This window comes from Papaver somniferum, chromosome 10 (genome assembly GCF_003573695.1).
Source record: "Papaver somniferum cultivar HN1 chromosome 10, ASM357369v1, whole genome shotgun sequence".
In the NCBI taxonomy this organism is placed as follows: domain Eukaryota; kingdom Viridiplantae; phylum Streptophyta; class Magnoliopsida; order Ranunculales; family Papaveraceae; genus Papaver; species Papaver somniferum.
The window spans coordinates 50,002,330-50,023,105 of record NC_039367.1 but is presented as its reverse complement, the minus strand read 5'-3'; the positions used below and the strand labels follow the sequence as shown (position 1 = coordinate 50,023,105).

The window sequence follows — 20,776 nt, the reverse complement described above, 5'->3', positions numbered from 1 at the left end:
GGTTTTTCTGCATTTGCGGTTTCCTCATTAACAAAATCTTGTTGTGTCTTTTACTTTTCTATTTCCGCAATTATAATTGTCTTTATTACGATTAGAAGTAAAATACACAAACGTTAATTCCAAATATACTTGATAGTGATCCTATAGAGTTTGGTTAAGTCCGAACCTATTATCAAGTATCATACTTCGTTGTTATATTGTCTCGATCTTGTATCCATAGTCAATCACGCAAGGTATCTTGTTTTCGTATTGTCTCGATCTTGTATCCATAGACGATCACACGAAGTGTGAACCGATTCGTAGTATTGTCTCGACTTTGTCCATAGACAATCACTTTCGGTAAAGGACTTATAGGTGGATAAATTAAAGATTATGGTGTATTTGGGTACCCTCATCTTTTCATAATGAATCTGACTTAAAAGAAGCATCAAAATTTATTTTCAGATAAACATTATCAGAAGGTTTCCATCTTAGCACCTGCACAACCCCATTAGTAGAAGAAACAAGATTAGTTCCAGGAGACACAAGTTTATTAATGCCATCTATTGACATTGTCCTATTTGGAGTTATGTTCTGAAAAAGCTTTGAACATTTATCCTTACAAATAGTCCAAACTGAAACCATTAGCAATTTATTAATCTCATGTCTAGTAATTCCTACACCAAAGGTAATATTATTTCCTGCAGATTACCAAGAGAGAATCCAACTCCTAAATGAACCATGTTACACCATAATGTTACTAACATTGATATTTAAAACCAACCAAATAGATCTAGCATAACCACATTCAGGGAGTAGGTGATTACTGGATTCCACAAGATGATTCCACAAACTGCAATGCAATTTAATATCATTTTTATATCTAGCTAGTTTATCTCTTGTTGGGACTATATCTTTTAAGCACTTCAAAAAAAAATAATTTAACTTCCACAAAGCTTTCCATACCTGTGGAGAAACAGAATTAGTACCTGCAGAAGTATTAGATGGACTAGACAACACACTATAGACACTCTTAACAGAGAATTGGCCTTTCCTATCTGGAAGCCAAATAAGAGTATGAAGTGTGATTCACCCACCATTGAGTGTCGGTGGTACTTCATAGCTGGTGGTGCCCCGTAACTTTGAATACTATGAAGTAAACGTTTTCATCAAACGTGAATGCTTCCCCCTTTTCCTCTAAGTAACGCGCTTTCACGGCTTCGTGCTACAAAAACAACACACAAACTTATTTGGTTACATAAAAATAGAAAAAAGTGGATTGTATCGAATAAACCATAAAGATATGTACAAGTTGTTGAGGGGATAAGCTAAGGTGGCTTGCGTGCGAGATCCGGTGTTTGATTATAAAAAAACTCAACTACCGCATATTAGGATGATTTCGTGCCTATCCTTGATTTGTTGAACACTTCTTCTCTTCGGGTTCCCATAATCTTGCCTAAATTTGTTGTGTATCTTCGCCCAAAAGGTCTCGACCGAGGAGCGATCTAGAACTCGACTTTATACGTACCATGTTTTGGTGATTGCCAAATCTTCCGCGGAGGAAAACGATGTCATTTATTGTATGTGAAGGTAGGGAATGAGTAGGTTCTCTAATAGGAAACAAATGGAGAGCACGTGCGTTGCAGGTCGAACACCGAGTTTCAAATACGCCTTCTTCCCTGTTAAACCAACTTCTTAGCATGATAGAACACCGTTGCGAAGTGAAGAAAAACAAAATTGAGAGAATACAGTAACACATTCTCCTTTCCGGCTCTATAACAATGCCGACCTAATCTACAATGCAACTTTTACTCCTTACAACAACAAAAGCTAATTCCCAAATCCATTAAAATCCACTACTAACAAAAATTAACTCAATCTAAACCAAATTACATAATTTTCGTCATAAAATTCATACAAAACATCATTGTTTCAACCAATTAATACTGTCTAACAAAAATCAGTAAGGAAATCATAAGGAAACGTGATCATCCTTATGAATCCAAACCCAAAATTACAATCCTATTGTTAGAATTTATCAGAGAATGATCTAGATGAACTCTCTCTAAATTGGTTTATGATCATAAAAAAATGAAAGATCTGAACAAAAGAAAAAGAAACCCAAACAATATCGATGTGCTTCCAAAATTTCCATCACAGATAAGATATAAAGAACGATTTTAGTTTTAGGAAATGTATATACCTGAAACCATAGTGATAGTAATTTCAAATTAAGAAAAAGCATCCCCCATTCATGAAATTAAACAAGTAAGTTCGAATTTAATCTGATAAGAGAAGGAAAGAATTTTTTTTCTATTTCCTTACCTAGGTTTCCTCTATTTCGCCTCTTCCAGTCTTTCCCCCGTGCAAGTAAGAGAAGGAAATAATTTTTTTTCTTTTTTCTCAAGTTGTTAAAGTTACTTTAATTAGCCAAAATTTCATTTTACCTAGATTTATCACGTCATTATGACATTGTGGGTTAGAATAGATGCCATTTAGACTAGGGTATGTGTTCGATTAAAGCTTTCCCTTGGGAATAGGCGTAACCCCCAAGAATTTATAGTTTATTCCTGATATAATAGTTTATATGGGGATTAACAGGGAAACCAAAGGTTCAGAGAGCAAATAATTTCATAGAGAAATTTGTAGAGGGAGATTACTGTTTACTGAATTTTTCTAAATCAATCAATCAAAATGGCTGGTGATGATGATCAACGCAGACGAAAGGGTAAAGCCCCCCATGACTGAAGAGCAACTATTGAAAGAGTTAGAAGAGAAGGAAATATGTGAAAAGCTATCAGTCACTATGCAGATGATTAGGCAGATGACCAAGGATGATCTGGAGAAAGTACAAAAGAGAGTAAGTGACTTGTTATATGATATTGAACTCTATCCTCTCTGGGAAGATATGCATGCTGCAATAAATGAAAACAAACCAGAAGAGAAACCAGTTTAAAAACCGGTAGAGAAACCGGTACGGATTTTGCAAAAGAAGCGTCATCTCGATCCTTTCATAGATGAAGTAGAGGAGGAAAAGTTATGGGAAGTGCAGGATAAAAAGATGAGGTTGGCTGAAATGGCTGAGACTAATACAGTAATGAAGAAAGAATATGGGTTGCACGACAGTAATGCAACTGCTTCCGAAGATGAAGAGCCTATTTTTTTTTGTTGGGTATCAAAGTGATACACCCACTATTTTGGTCTTAAATGAGATGATTGAGGAATTTCGCGAAGATGAGAGAATTGGGATTAATGACGCAGTGTTGGCCCAAAAGACCGATTCAGAAGCGGACGATGCAGATGAAGACGAGGAGGAAGAGGGGTCTGATGAGGAGGAAGAGGGGTCTGATGAGGAAGAAGAGGGGTCTGATGAGGAGGAAGATGAATATGATGATTCTGATTCCGAGTGATGGATATGACAATGAGTAAGCCTTATCGACATTTGAATTATTCTGTAGAGAGATGGTGGATTTTTGGGTAAGTGCTCGAATGGAAATGATGATATAATGTTAAAAAATGGTTAAGAAATAGCTATTATCAAAGTATAAAGAAGAATTCAAATGAAGAGGGGTCTAATGCAAATGGTAAGTCACTGAATCATGTTTTCTTTTTTCGTTCTGGCAATGGAGACTAAAAATGCAGGGGAATGTTATGTTTACTTTGCTTTTTTCTTTTCTTTTTGGTATTTGGATCTTTTGTGGGTAATATGGTGAAATACTTTTAAATGACAGACCAATTTTGCCTTAATGTTTTGGGTATGTTTTAGTTTATGAACATATAACTGGATATGAAATGATAGTGTTGCTGCTAAATGTTTCTTAACATTGAATGAGCAGAACGGTTGTAACTTTTTAAATGCAATATAATGAATTCAGCTTATTTATATTGTCCGACAATTGTGTGTCAATAATGTTGGAGATGCATGATGTATTCTAGAAACTAAAACTATAATCAAAGAACTGGAACATGTACAAAACTAAAATGTATTGAAAACACGTGTTTCTTAATAGTTGCCCTGCCATGATCTGTGTTCGTATAAGGTGCAGCATGTTTGAAATTGCATCTTTGATTCTCTATCTAGTCTAATTCACTTGAAGGAGAGGCATATACACACCTAGTCTTAATTCTACAATCTGACAAAGGGACAAATTACGAACATCGGTATATGTTTGATCTTTATATCTTCTGTCAAATACATGACTAAAAAAAATTGACTTGCACATAATAGACATAAACACTACTTGGTGGAGCCTTATGCACACCTGATTTAATTCTACAATCTGACAGTGAACACAAATCACAAAGACTCCTGAGATGCTGCTTCTTAAAACATAATACAAGCTTTATTCACCAATGCTGACATCCTACAACCAAATAGTATGTTTGAGTTTAAGATCATATGTCAACTGACATATAAACCTAAAGCATGAAGCATTCTCAAAATAGGATATAATTGGTGGAGGCATAAAGCATTCAATTGAGATGTTCATAATCACCAAAACATTCTCAAAACAGGATACAATTCACAACAACATACAAATAAACCTAAAATCTGAAAGATATAGATGTTCATAATCACCATCAGAAATTGTATCATTCAAAATCAGTAGTGTGTAACCTCCAAATTGTAAAATCATTAAACCCCCAAATGAATGAATGAAGAAATACCTTAGATGAAGATGACCAAGATTTGCATTTCCAAAATTATGAATCACTATCAATACTTCTATGAGAGATCGATTAAACTTAAATCTAGGCCTGAATCGATCTTTCACAGAAGAATCAATTGATTCATTGTTGTTGATGAAGTTTTCTGCAGATGAATCTCCAAGAAACCTCCAAATGAATGAATGGGAAATACCTTAGATGAAGATAACCCAGATTTGCATTTCCAAGATTATGAATCAGTGTCAATACTTCTATGAGACATCGATTGAACTTAAATTTATCCTTAAATCGATGTTTCACAGAAGAGTTGATCGTTTCTTTCGTTATTGTCGATGAAGTTTTTGCGGATCAAATGAATGGAATCAGAAATGATAACGAGTTATGTCTCAGGCGCTGTTCCAGACATAGTATTGGTAGATTTTTGTGGTTCCACTAATAGACCGGATTATTTGTTGGTCAGGGACTAGGGTATTGAGATATGGCATGATGCATGAGCCAAACCATGCTGCAGTTCAATATATGGCCCATCTATTAAATAATTAATCAATTATGTCAAGAATACACTACTGTGCTGATTAATCAAATCAAGATATTGCAATACACCATCGTCACATAATGCATGTCAACAGGTGTTGGCTCTTCCGGATCTGCAAACGTGTAAACCCTGGTAAACCGTGCATGATCAAAAAGTACTGTTGTCTATGAGTTTTGCAAAAAATCAATTAAGATTATAATAAGAATGTAATTGGAAAAATTGCGTCAGAAATTGAATAGGCGTGCTTTGCCAAGGGACAAGACATTTAACCATGAATGCTTAACGTGTCAGGATATTTAGAGATTTCTTCAGGTTTCAACAAGATTATAGGCGTCTAATTAGAACTGACAATCAGTCTAACCCTACAATCCTAATACAATATTTTTCTGCTGGGTCTTGCAAAATCCGCAAAATCACACTTTCCATATATCACCTTGATTTTCGTTTGTTATATTCAAGGTAAACATAACCCACACACTATATTTAGATTTGCATACTAGATATGTATAGAAGAAAAAAACACAATATACAGGTGTGTGGCTCAATACACACACATAACCCACACATGTGTGTGTATTTATCTAGATTTGGATCCTAGAAATAAGAAATTAAATACCTCATTCATAAGTAAAAGAAAGAAGGAATTGAGAAGATGAGTTCTAATTAGAAATTTGGTGTTCCTGCCAATGGTCTTGTTAATAATGATCCTCCTCCTCAGAAGGGTTTTTCTTCATGGGATTGACTTTGTGGAAATCATTGGTGATATACTAGAAGAGTATGTCGATGAAGAATGGGAATTAGTTCATAATATGAATCTTGGGATTATTCCTGCAAGTAAGCATGTTGAAAATGATCCTCCTCCTAAGGGTTTTGCTTCTTGGGATGCATTTGAGAAAAGCTATGGTGACCATTTGGATAATGATTTCAATGAATAAGAACCTGTGAACCCACCAAGACAAGCAAATTTATGGCTGAACACTCGTCGTCATTGACTAAATTCAATTTTTGTTATATCTGGAAAATGGTTTTTTATACTATTACTAGGTATCCCCGGGGCCTTACGGCCCCGGCTCAACCTCTCCTTTTAACAATATACTAAAAAAGACTACAACTCAATTAATATATTCATATACTTTAAAAAGACTATAACTTGGTCAATTTAGGTTCGATGGAAGAACATCAATAATCTTTTAAAAATATAAATATAAACATAAATTTGTAATCCCTTGAGTATGCCAAATTAATTCATAGAACAATAATCCAGAACATCGTAACTTTAAAAAAATCTAAAACAATGTAATTGAACCATAATGTATAGTACTGAAAACAATATCAAATCTTATAAGAATCCTTTTTTAAAAAGAAATAGCTATAGCTAAACCAATTCATTAGATTATTTTCCATAAAATCATTGGCCACCTACTTTTCATCAGCACAGTCCACTTTGTTTTTCAGTTTGGGTCGAGTACTTTTGGATGGTGTGTTTGGCTGCTTTGCTTCCTTTTCGTTAGCTAATGCATGCTTCCATAAATCCATGGTCGGAGACTTCTGATAAGTGTAACCTTGCATTGCTAAATTAGTATTCAACAACAACTATGTCCCATTTCTATTCATGAACAATATAATTACTTGTTAAGTGATATAATTCTCGGCACTTGGTAAATCTTGTTCTTGATAATTGGTATTCTTGACAACTCTTGACTCTTCACAAAGGTCAAATTTTTCCCTCATCCATTTTTTTGAAACATCGTAAATCTATTGCTTTAGTATTTAACACATCATAAGTATAATTGGATGCATAACACTCATCAACATGTGACAATAAGAGGAACAAAATCCACATTAATGTGGCAATTAAGCTTCATGACAGATTGGGTTGTAAGAAACAACATCTGAAGATAAATTGAATATTCACCTTTATCCAAAAATATACGATGAACTTGTATCTTCAATTAATTTTCAATACATTATTAATTTCTCATATAGGGAGATTCGGTTCCTACAACCATATAGACCATGTACCACACATAGTCCTCGTGTTAGAAAAAAGAACCGGGATTTTTCATCTAAAGATTTAACACAAATAAATTTGTGGATCCGTTCCACAATTCATATTCTTTTTAAATTATTCAAGAATAAAAGATAAAAATAAAATCATATAGTGTAATTAATTTTTTGGAAGTCAGTCTTATACACATAGGAAATACAACTACTTTACAAAAATATTTTTTCCTTGATTTATTTCAGCAAATAATCTCTTTTCAACTTGAAAACATGGATTATTTCAATCAGGACAATCTGATGCATCTTGATATCGTAGATGTCTTAAAACTTTGGCGAATCTAAGTTCGCAGTCATCATCGGAAAGATATACAGTTGACAGTTAAAACGTGTAATCGTCATCAAATCTTGATAGATTTCGAACGACTGTCTACCAAAACTTCTTGAAAAATCTTCTAATTCCCAAAATAGAAAAATACTTGTTTGGGCGTTTAAAAAAATAATGTAATTTAATTAAGCTTTGATAGATTTTTTTACACGAATTTTGATGCTTCATTTCAGGTTGCCCACCGTATTTACTATAAAGCAAATGGAAAGGAAAAGAAAAAAGCATAATATAAAGGCGAGTATCCATGAAGGGACTTAAAAATACAAATTGATTTATTTCCTACAGTCAAATATCAGTGATAACTACCTAATGGTTCATCTTTTTTCCTTACTAATTCATAAGCCAGGTGTTCAATATCTTCTAGGTGTATTACCTATTTTTCATGCTTATTTATTAAGCGTAAAGCTTGTTAATTTAACAATAAATAACGCCGACGTTTACTTTTATTTATTTATTTCAAAAATATTTTAATCCATATATAGTTTATTCGCTTTAGAATATGTATATATATCAGAGGTTTATTGAAGTTCATGGGCCTAACTAACCTTAAAAACCGGCTTTTAAGGTTAGGTTTTCCCAAGGCTCGTAAAAAGCAGGTTCTTAGATATAACCCATACAATGTGGACATAATATCTCAACATGCCCCCTCACGTTTAGCCTTTTTGGGTCCAACACGTGGACACTAAATCAGGTGACAGTAAAGGTGCGATCAAATGATTCATCACAAATTGCCTGCTCTGATACCATGTGCGACTAATAATGTGAACAAACTACCCTAAAAATAATTAAATCAGTCCTAATCAAAGATATGAAATTTTAAAAAGTAATCACAATAGATGCAAATTTACAAACACATACGCACAAACACATTTCCAATTTAAAGAGCATGACTACAACATAGACAGAACTCAAGTTGGAAGTTCAAGTTTTGAGGTATAACATGGACACAACCTAAGTTGGATATTCATTTTTGGAGATCCATCGAATGTCATAGAGGAAAGAAGACTTTGGAAAATCAAATGATGCAGAAAGAAGAACAGAGAGAAAAAATAAATAAATGCAATATCATGTTTAACAAAAAAAGTACAAAAGAATGAAGAAAAAGATAACTCACCATATGAATGGCTTGACGATTTTAGCGTTGAATCGTTCAAGAGATTACATATTGAGTACATGTTGCACCAAAGGTTACATATTACTCTTGCATTTACCAACACTAAGATTTCCACAAACATTTAAACCCTATAATGTCATCTTTTGGTTAATCAACAAAGTAAGTAGATTTGCTATCTCATCTTGGTCTTGTTACTCAAATGCTCACATGAATGCAGTTCAAAGCACAGAAGAAAAAGGCAAGGGAACGATCAAAAAACTATACCTAATGCCCCACAAATATTAAAGAGCCTTGGAAAGGTTGAGCCTGCGACTTGTTATTAAAAATATAATTATTGGTGTATATTTATTTACAGATGTATCTAGTGTTTCTGATGCAATTGGAACCTCATATTTAGTAAAGTATCCGATAAAAATTGTATTTTTCACATAACAAATACTTTTGTATAATACGAAACGGTATGTATTTTTAGTATAATGTTCAAGAAGTAAAATGTTCGAATTTGGTTAGAATACCAAATAAGTTCTTAGTATAACATGTTTCGTATTTTTATTATATCATTGTGTAGTATAGTATCTCTCGCGTAGATTTGTATGTGTTCCAAGTAAAGTCGTACATAGACATAGAAATAAATATCCGATGGGAATAATAATTTTTTACAGTCACTTATCATCATTATCGAGCATTCATTGTTTTCAGTCCAATAAAAGTTAGCGTAATCCAACTCCAGAAGATCGAGATTTATTGGACTGAAACCTACGCAATGTCATTGTAAGCTTGTTTGAACCAAGTAGAACCATGCTTAACCTTTAACCATTGACATATCCTTCACCTTAATATATTTTGAAATATTATGTACCATAATTATTATGATCTTGATTCCTGCCATTCAAACTTGACCCAAAATAATGACATGCCTGCGCAAATAATCGAGTAAACGGACGGTCTAATTCATCTCAGTATAGAACCCAACGACAATTCATGTGTTCTAAGTTATTTCCAGGTGTTACCTTGACTTTGATGAAAACCGTGTAATGAATGTGTCGTTCTACAATGAAACGAAAATAAAGCAAAAACTGTTAACTCACTCCGAGTTGTCGTATTGTAAAAATTTGGAAATAGATGAATCAAACAAACTGTCCTCCAGAAAAATCAATCTGAAAAACACTATCCCAATAAATTCATGAAAATCAGGCATATCAAATGGTGTCTTTTCTCAGAAATAAGTTGTTCTCATTCTTCACCCAACGGCAGTTGCTATACTTTCCTCACTTGTTTATACATTTTAATGTTTTCACCAAGAACCTAGTACTATTTTGTAGCTCTTTGTTGAGTTTTATGGTGCACAATAACACTATTGGCACTCAAATATATATTGACTAAAACTCGACATTGACTTTGTTGGCTACAAAATCAAGTTACATATTTGTACATCCATAAAATATGAACTTCGTAAAGATAATTGTTTAATTAATTGAAATTTTTTCCAAACCAACATCTAAGGCATTTTAGGTTTGATTACAGTGCTTATTACTTTGTTCGATTTTTTTTTTCTTTTGGATTTTTTTTCTTAATTAGGATGATTTGGTAAGGATTTTCCAAGTAAGTTAAGAGTTTTATTTTTGTAAGTTTCCCCTATCTTCGATTTAAAACTATTTATTTATTTTAGTAATTTTGTAAATCTATGAACAACCAAAATAATTCTATGTAACTAATTCACTCTTTCAACACTTATATGCATTCTAATTTCATACTCCCTCCGTTCCTTTTTAATAGGATGGTTTTGTTTTTAGAGAAATTTAAGGAAGTTAAGAGAACTAATCATTGAAAGTGGTCCTCATGACACTTGTCAATAAAAGAAGTAAAGTGAAATGCTCCACATAACACTTGTCATCAAAAGAAGTTAAGAGAAAAGTGGTCCCAGAAAATTAAACTAACATTTGACTTTCCCAATTAGGAAACCAACCTATTTTTTTGAAACATTTATTTGTAGAAACCAGCCTATTAAAAAGGAACAGAGGGAAGGGAGTATACTCTATCAAACTCATGTATGTAATTTTAAACACATATCAGTGATATCACACATGTTTGGAAAAACATAATTGAAAGGACTAACAAACCAAGCCGATAAAGATAAGTTTCAAGAACACCGACGAAAAGGATAAAGATCTAGCATCAAGTACATCCAAAATAAAAACAGAAAATGGTTAAAGAATAACACCCAGGAAAAAGACAATCATTTCATTACTAATATTTCCTACGTGAAAAAATCAGCGGAGTCATGGTCGTACTTCTTCTAACATCTTTCCATAAGATCCAAACCTTCCCCATATCCTTTTCTACCATCTTTCTGTAAGAACGAAACCATTCCTTGTTCTTTCTACACATATTTCGCCTTGGCCAACTATTATTCCAAGTTCCTCCAAAAACATTTCATCTATTAATATCTTAGCTTTCTCCAAGAATGTCATCACTCCAAATCCAAGCTTGTACGTGTTTTGCTCTATCATTTCCTTTTTCTACTGGTACCCAAACTTGTACGTACTTCTCTGTATTCTCTTACTTCTCTGTATTCTCTTCCTTTTTCTATCTTCTTCGCAGAAATCTGCCATCGTATGCTCGGACACCAATATTAATTATCTAGGTAAATGCGCAAACACTACATGGACATCAGCTACTCATAGATAGTCTCTAAACAGATTTCCTCCTATAATCTTTTTGCATTTTAGGTTTCGTACCATGGTTCTGGCGAGGTAGTACTTGGAAAAATACATACCTATAATGACCTCTTCATCAACAAATAAAACTTGAATACCGATACAAATTTAAGTTTTAGCTAGAAATTGGCAGTTTTAAGTGTGTACTATGTAGTTCCTTATGAAACTAAACACAGGTCTGTTAAAAATAACCAATGAGGTGCAATTTTTGGATCAAAAAATAGGTAGATCAATTTTAAGGCTAGCTACCTGGAAACATATTCATTTCCGCTGAAGTCCACTTCAGTAGAAGGGTCATAAGTAATAAGTATTGGTAACACACAAAGAACCAAGTAAAATTAGCTGCACGAAAACATGTATAACCATAAGGACCTCCGCCATCTGTGGGAATCGAACCCACAACCACATGGTTCAAAGCCATGCACTCTTCCGACTGAGCTAAGATGGCAAGTGGCAACACATGAGGAATGGCAAAGCGATCAAATTCATAATCATGTATTTTGGCAACATCACAACAACATAGTGTACAATAATAAATATGGATTGATTTTTGGCATACTCACTGCTCTAGTCTTGCAAGCAACAACCTTACAAATACATCCTAAACAACACAAATAAGAATAAGTCGGTGTGAAGTAGCTTTTAACTTGTGTAATTTTGTATCAGTGCTCTAACTTTTACATGTAGAAAATATATGAGATGTATTTTAAAGATAGGCGTTGCTAGACTTACCGCTGAATAACCTGAGAACTTTCCCGACAGGAATCCGATAGGGATATTTGTTTGCCTAACACTTCAGATGTCTATTTCGAAATATATTTACCTGGTTTCTGGAAACTCGACTTCTTCATCGCAAGAGTAGCACCACAGTGTGCTGTTGATTATTGCATGTCTTTCATTGCATTTTTGGCAAGCAGAGTAAAACCACTCTGAAGATTTATTTACTCCCCTAATCATTGTTTTGTAGTTCATTGAGTAATGCTGAAAATGCAATCTTCAGAGCAATGAGTAACGCTACAAATGCTCTAAAAATGCAATCTTCAGAGCAATGAGTAGCGTTACTCAATGAACTGCAGAGCAATGATTATGGGAGTAAAGAAACCCTCATAACATCTCTTTCATATGCAAAAAATTACGCCAGCAACCTCTTCAAATGTAAACATGTTTAAGTATATAGTGACAGAGCTCCTGTTGAACAATAAAGCTATTCAGGTTTCCTTGAAATTTACAAAAGAACTTACACATGGCTAAACTAAGGAATCCGTATCAGGTGCTGGCTAAAAACATATAAAAGTATCAAGTATAATTTCATTACCCCATTGTCTACCCCATTTTTTATTCTTGTTACATGATAATAGACCATTACTATGTTAATGTTAGCTAGGAGTTGTACGATTTAATGCAGCGATCCTAAGATGCTCAACTTACTGAAAAGGATCATTATACCTAATGTAATGGATGTGCAATATAAGGCTCATTTTGGAATGAAGACACTAATGAGCTGTGTCTACTCACTTCACTGTCCGTATATACAAATATAATTATGGACCATTCATATGGATAAAGTATCAGTTGATACAGTGCTCCTAAGATGCTCAACATTACTGAGGAGGATCATTTTACCTAATGGATATGCAACATAAGGCTTATTTTGTGATATATATACTAATGAGATGGTTCTGCTCACTCCGTTGTCCATTGTATTTAGAAATGATACCCAACAATTTCAGGTGTCAAACTACACATTGCAATACTTAGTATATAACAACCTCAAAAATGCTTCAGTTTATATATAAAGGAAGTAGGTGTTAACTATGAGATCCATTTTTTTAGGAACTTGGCAAGGCAGATGTTATAAAAATTTGTTAAACTTAAGAATGCAATGGAAAGACTGTAAATATTCAAGTTTAAATGTAATATGAAGATTATATCTAACTTTTGCTCTACTAACCCATGCAACCAAACTTGACAACAATACGGGTATCACTGTTCATCCTTAAGAGCAGCAGATTACACATTAGTCTTTAACAACTTGTTGTATGATTCTTTTCCATCACAAATCTGTTGAGTTATAATCTTCGTAATTTCTGAAAATCTACTGCCCATGGCACCTAGCGATAACAATCCATCACGTAAAATATTGCAGCCATCATAACAGTGCAATACTTTATATTACATAGCCAAACGATAGACACAACTGAAAAAACCAAACAGAAAAGACCAAGAATCGCACATCACAAAGTTCTACATACTGAAAAGTCCAGCAAAGATGAAACAGTTAGAGTTACCTTCATCAAGCAGAAGACCTCAAGCAAACACCTCAATTCTGTGAAGATCAGTGCGCTGCTGAGGGTTATCAGAATTTCTCTCGCTTGGACTGTAGTTGTTTTTGTAACATGGCATCATAAAGAAAATTCAGAAGAGTAGACATTATATCAATTACACAAATGAAACTGATCTTGCACCATATGATGCTGGAGGTTTACTGCTAGGGTTCTCTCATAGCAAATCTCATATGAGAAGCTAAATCAATAATGCAAATCATGCAAGGATATCAGCAACAATTATTATCTTTGTTCAAGATCGTACAAATAATAAATTCAAAAAAATCATGAATCTTCATGCTCAGTACTCATTATTCCATAGCTATATTGGATTCCACATGAAAATTAATCAGATGCAAGGGTCTGTAACACGAAAATGTAAGAGGGGGGTTAGATACCCCTGTAGACAACTAACAAATAATCAGTGTAAAGGTTCAAACTGAGTAAATGAGTAAAGAATGATTTGCTAATAATAAACCTCTCTCCCAGTAAACTCAATCCTATCCACCTACACTAAAAGGCATCAACAAAGGTGTTCCTAGTTAAAAAGAGCAACAGTAGTGTTCATAGTTAAAAAGAGAAGCCACCAAAACCTAAGGGTCACGACTCCCTCCAATTAACTTCTGTACCTACAAAATTTTCACAGTCATAAAACTGTGATATGCTAGATTGCATATGTATCAACATTAACCATGTTCTTCAAAATCATATAGCACCAGGCATATACTATCCACTTGTGCACATACATCCTATGATACTAATGGTAGCAGAGAAAGAGTGACATGGATCATACTTACGTATTCTAGCCATCGTTGCTGCTACAAAAGGGAATATTATAGCGGGTGTTGGGTGAGAAGCTGCGGACACAGCTCGATCTCTGTCAGTATGGCCAAGCTCAACCAACTCACTATAAAATAATTTAAAAAACCAACTGAAGTTAGCTTTGGTGCAACAAAAAAAACAATTTAAATATAGATATACAATTCACCTATCACATACATTCAGTATTCACATTCTTATAACAGGCAACTACTTCCAATATGAAAAACACAATATCTACAAATGAAGTACACCGAACACATTAGTCAGACAGTTAAAAATCACATTAAAAAAAACCTGAACTACAGACCACAGTGAATATAGATAATCATCTGACTTGAGAATGTCCAAAAGCAATTGGTGGTACGTTTTAAGAAAAAAAGGAATTTAGTGGAAACTTAAATATAAAATCTAATTTGTTTTGAAAATATGATCATACCTAATTTAACCATTCAACACCAAAAAGACGGAGTATTAGAGAGATGTACCTTGTTTAACAGTTTGTCTGTTCCTTCAGAATCTCATAGCTGCAGAATTCTGGAATCTCGTAGCTTTTGCCTCTGTGATTTCTGATTTTCCTCGGTGATTGGAAGTGAAACTGGGGCATTTTCAATGAACGCCTTCGTTCTCTGAGATAGAAGAAGAAGAAAGAAGAAATTGAAGGGTAAATAACCTTGTACATAGAGATTATATACCCAATCTCTCAAATATTCAAACACGATTACAAAATTGACAAATTCATGAAGCTGTTGTTAATCATTCAGGTTAAATTGCATCAAAAACATATGGAAGTACTTACACAGAAGAAAGTATCACTAAAAGAACCAACTGAAAGGCTATTTCAATTATCTGAAAGTAGATGGTGAGTTCAGCTGATTTGAGTGACGGGTGAATAGGAATTTACGGGACATAGCGGAAAGGGTTGAATCAAAGAGGTCCGTGTTGAACCAATTAGACATCCTTCCAAGAATATACCTGATTTCTAAGCTTCCATTGTCAATGAAATTTTTGTAAATAAGAAACACCAAATAAAAGATCTAAACAAATCCGGGTACCAACCCTAGACTCGTCATAAGCCCATGGGTAGAACTCAACTCGAAAACCGGTTGATTAGAAGAGGGAACTCATTGACTTATAAACTACCAATTAAGCCCCATCTAACCAATATGGGACTAGGATCTCAACATCCCACCACGCTTCCAGACCCAACGTCTTCGTTGGCCCACTCTATCGACACTGACCCGCAGGTAGCCCTTTCTCTTATGGCGGCTTCACTCCCCTATCAGTATTCAATGTGGGTGACAACTACGCCCATACATAGGTGCCCCAACACTTTAATCTATCCTATAGGTCACCCCTTCCGTGGAGCGGGTATGGGTCGTGGTGGTTGGCTCTGATACCAAATGTTAGGGTACCAACCCTAAACTCGTCATAAGCCCATGAGTAGAACTCAACTCGAAAACCGGTTGATTAGAGGAGGAAACCCATTGACTTATAAACTACCAATTAAGCCCCATCTAACCAGTATGGGACTAGGATCCCAACATTGCCCCTAAATTAACCTAAACCCTTGAGAAAACGATTAAAATTTAAACAAAAATTAGGGTTAGGATTTTAGTTTGGGATTTTAATCTGTGAAGTAAACATCATATACATCAGAAGACATCACCTTCCCACTAACGATGTCAATCCGTAGGAATCCAAAAAAAAAAAAAAAAAGAAAAAAGAAAAAACTAATAAGGCTTCACAGAGGCAAAATAGAGAAAAAGGGTGCTGAGAAATCTTGAGAAAATAATGTCGAGTTCACCACCCCGACCCACTTAAAATTACCGCAAGGTTTCCCAACCGTCCAATGGAAAAACCAATCCGAAGCTTCCCGACCGCCGGATCAGGGTCCCCATTAAACGTCATCTGTCTGATAGCCCTGGCTATCATGGACACAAACCTCATACCTTTTTATAACTATGATTCTTAGTATGATAATTTTATTAACGTGTAAGCAAAGTTATGTACCAGTCATAGGCCTACTGTTCAATTGTGCCCTCAATTCTGATATTTTTTTTATTCAGTTTGTCAGATTTGGCATTGCAATTTATGAAAAAATTGGCTATGTTTCTCATCTCTGATACACAAACTCAATATACATTTCCTATCATATTCATGATCCTATCACTTTAACAGGAAAGCCACAACAAAATCATGGTTAATCCTAACTCTTCAGATCCAAATCTCTAAATCAAGCCCCCTTAAACACATTACTCATTCATTCTGTTTTGTCAAAAGATTGATACTCCAACAGATGAACAATGGACATGAATTAAACAACATATGCACTTGGAATCTAAAGAAAATATTGCATCCGTAAATATTAAACATTCACAAAAACTATACTTCCAAGCAGCTTTACAATGATACTAATTAAACATCAAAAAAAAACATAAGATTACACTAATAACACAAAATAAAAAAAAAGAAAGATATATATATATATATATATATATATATATATATAACTAACCAAAAGATGATGGATCAAGATGTGATTGAATACCATTCTTGCATAGCAGAACCATGAAAACAGAGGACTAGATCAGTGAGAATCCCCTTCTTCTTCATTGCTACTGTCGACAATCGTAACCACATCTTTGTATGGCAATCATCATCGTCTTCATCTTCATTCTCAAGCGCTGGCCAAACCAAAAAAAAATTGTTTTGGATCATCTAAATCATCATCGTCATCATACCCCTCCTCCTCATCATCATCCTCATCCTCAAAACTCATCATCATCATACTCATCATCCTCTTCATCGTCCTCCTCTTATTCATCGTCAACATCATCATCATCGACATCAGACTGATCAAAATCAACATCTCCAAAACAAGTAACAACCTTGCAACCAAAATAACCAACAATCTCTTTGTCTTCATCAAGAAGAAGAAATCGGAAGCAAGTTACTACTAGAGCAGTCATGATCATTTTGTCTGGTTTGATACTTAAACCTTAAGTTCAGTTTTTGATATTGAAACCCTAGCTTCAGTTTAGAAAAAGACTTTTAAAAGAAAAAGCGGAGTAGTACTCTCCCTTCCTTGTGTGTTTTATACCCTGACAGACGTTTGCACTTTAATATTCAACCTCTAGCTTAGCCACGTACAAGCATGATAACTTGGCCAGTGAAAATGTATAGCTTTGGGAAATAAATAAATAGTATATAATTAAAAAAAAATTGGGTGGAAAATCAACATCAAGCAATTTATCTCGGTGGAGATACTCCCTAGAAACTTAGATTTAGACGAAAAAATCTTGCTAAGATCGTGACATCGAAATAAAAATTGGTTTGGAATCTCGTCCAAGAGTGACATCGTTAAAAGTTAAAAATTACCATCAATCAATTTATCTCCGTGGAAATACTCCCCAAAAACTTAGATTTGGATGAAAAATACTTGCTAAGATCATGACATGGAAATAAAAATCAGGGGTTTAGAAGCTCGTCCAAGAGTGACATCAGTAAAAATCGAAAATTACCATCAATCAATTTATCTTGGTGGAGATACTCCCCATAAACTTAGGTTTAGACGATAAATACTTGCTAAGATCGTGACATCGAAATATAAATTGGTTACAAGCTCGTCCAAGAGTGACATCGGTAAAAATGGAAAATTACCATCAACCAATTTATCTCGGTGGAAATACTCCCCGGAAACTTAGATTTGGATGAAATATACTTGCTAAGATATCGTGACATCGAAATAAAAATCAAGGGTTTAGAAGCTCGTCAAAGAGTGACATCGGTAAAAATGGAAAATTACCATCAATCAGTTTATCTTGGTGGAGATATTCCCCAAAAACTTAGATTTGGACGATAAATACTTGCTAAGATCGTGACACCGAAATAAAAATTAGTTTACAAGCTCGTTCAAGAGTGACATCGGTAAAAATATAAAATTACCATCAATCAATTTATCTTGGTGGAAACACCCCCGGAAACTTAGATTTGGATGAGATATACTCTCTAAGATCATGACATAGAAATAAAAATTGGTTTAGATGAATAAGCCATGTCCAAGAGTGACATTGGTAAAAAACTTGGATATTGAGTCCTGTCGACGAAGCCAATCATAGTCGTTCATGAATTCATAATGCCAACCAATCAAATAAACTAGTTTCACTTGATAACCTAACATCCCCAAACATCCTTTCCAATATTATCGGTCGATTGGTCCGATATGACCAATAATGCGATATTATCGGATATCCATGTATCGCTGATATTCCATGTTTCGTCCAGATTAAAGGCCGATACATGATAAAATCCTATATTATCGGCCGCTACGACCGATATTAACTATGTTCATTACGAGATCCGTGACATCTTAATTGGAGAAAGCTTGTAGGGGTCTCTCTCTATCCCGATATCATTAACGCCCTAGTTCGCAATTCGGCGAGCAACAAAAATTATGTTGGTGAAAAATCTGTGCATTAACCGGCAACTAGTTTAAAAAATAAATACTGATCCAGTTTCTTTTAATATAAATTTAATTGTAAGAGCTAGCTAGAATTTCTTCTAAAAATATGAATTGGGATTTTAATCAACAAAATTGCACCAAAAAACATTTATGATCTTCCAAGGCACTAGCTAGTATTATATTAATCACTTATTATTTGGCTTCTAAGAATATGTGAATTGGGAATAAAATAGTGCAATGTAGTTGACTCAGTTATAGTAAAGAAAAGATACCGCTATATACAAAGCACTAGTAATAAAGGAATTATCTAGTACAATAATAAATAGTTTCCAGTGGTATTTATTTTTATCTTTGATCATTTCTACTTTAACAATTTGTGCAGAATATTTTTGTGGGACCCTGTCATAAATACTAGCCCTATCACTAAATACTAGGAGTATATATATGGAACATTCCTATGGTTGATTCTTGGATTTTGGGGTACATTCCTATGGTAGAGAGTACTATAACAAGAGCCAGTATTGTATACCCCACAAGATCTGATAACTTTTGGTCATATCAAAAACAATAAAAACATTAAAAAACATTTCCCCCCTTAGGTATAACCTTCTCACACTTTTTTTTAATTTACTTTTTTTTTGGTAACAAGAAATAAAGCAGAGAAAGAAAACAACCTAACTATATGCTTCTCACACTTTTGACTACCTAAACAAGTATTATTCTTCAATGTAGCAGTATCTTTGATCAGAGCAATGAAGTCTTTTTTTTTTTGAATTTATTAATTGTTTAGTAAAACATTTTGCTTTTTTTTTTGAATTTATTAACATTTTATTTTTGGTAAAATTTGGGACCATATTATTTGGAAATATATATATTAGCTTAGATAAAAGTGGTTGATTGTATGGAGTAATTGCTCTTAACAGGGTTACTGATAGGGTTATGGGTGTTATCATACCTTGTGGAGTATATTCTCTCCTTCAAAAGCAGTATTTTGTCAATCACCACGCTACTGCTTCTTTCAATCATCATTACACTTCAGTTTCTCATAATTCACTTCCACTAATCTACGCAATCACAATGAGTATCTTATTTTTTGTGAGCATGCAAAAGAAGAAGATCTAAGTAGTCATAATGAGTATCTTGTTGCTTTCTTGGGTACATGCAAAAGAAAAGATAGAGATCTTCAGTACTCATTTTTCTCTGTTTTGCCAAATAATATAGAAAAGATTTTTTTTTCTTTCTAAAATGTATGTCACATTGCTATATTTCTTCCATTTTGGTTGTGCCTAAATTAAAATTAAAATCTGATAACTATCATAAGGATTTATGTTATGTTATATAAGGTATATTACGGAAAACTAAATTGTGTCGACTCGACGAGTCAATTAAAAATTGATTGATTAATAAACAAATATCAAGCAAAGAATTTGAACACAATGAGCATGTATATTCATTCTAAAACTAAACGAAGCAAAATAATACCAACATCCTAAATAATTTTTAAAAAAAAATAATCAAAATAAATAATTTCTAAAAACAAAAACCACATTATTTGAAAGTTTCTTTGATAATCTGCTCAACTAAAACCATCGCATCTGGTACTCGTGTTGTAGCGTTAGAAGGCTGTGCTGGAACTTCAAGTACCTTTTCTTCTAAAGGTGTCTTCTTGGGTATTTCTGGTATGCCGGACATAGTTTCACCAATAGGCTCATTCGAAGGAATGGGAGCATGGACACCCTCCATTTCAACCGAAGCAGGAAGAGTAA

At 34.0% G+C, this 20,776-nt stretch overlaps 1 long non-coding RNA gene and 1 other non-coding gene across 2 annotated transcripts; both read right to left on the bottom strand.

Moving 5' to 3' along the window:
* Positions 1-11,777: 11,777 nt before the first annotated feature.
* TRNAQ-UUG lies at positions 11,778-11,850 on the bottom strand. The gene has a single exon. It is a non-coding gene; the product is annotated as a tRNA-Gln (tRNA).
* Positions 11,851-11,922: 72 nt separating this feature from the next.
* Positions 11,923-15,513, bottom strand: LOC113315049. Its single transcript, XR_003342713.1, has 5 exons — positions 15,345-15,513; positions 15,034-15,174; positions 14,524-14,633; positions 13,691-13,779; positions 11,923-12,590 (listed from the first exon to the last, which is right to left on the bottom strand). It is a non-coding gene; the product is annotated as an uncharacterized LOC113315049 (long non-coding RNA).
* Between the last annotated feature and the right edge of the window lie 5,263 nt (positions 15,514-20,776).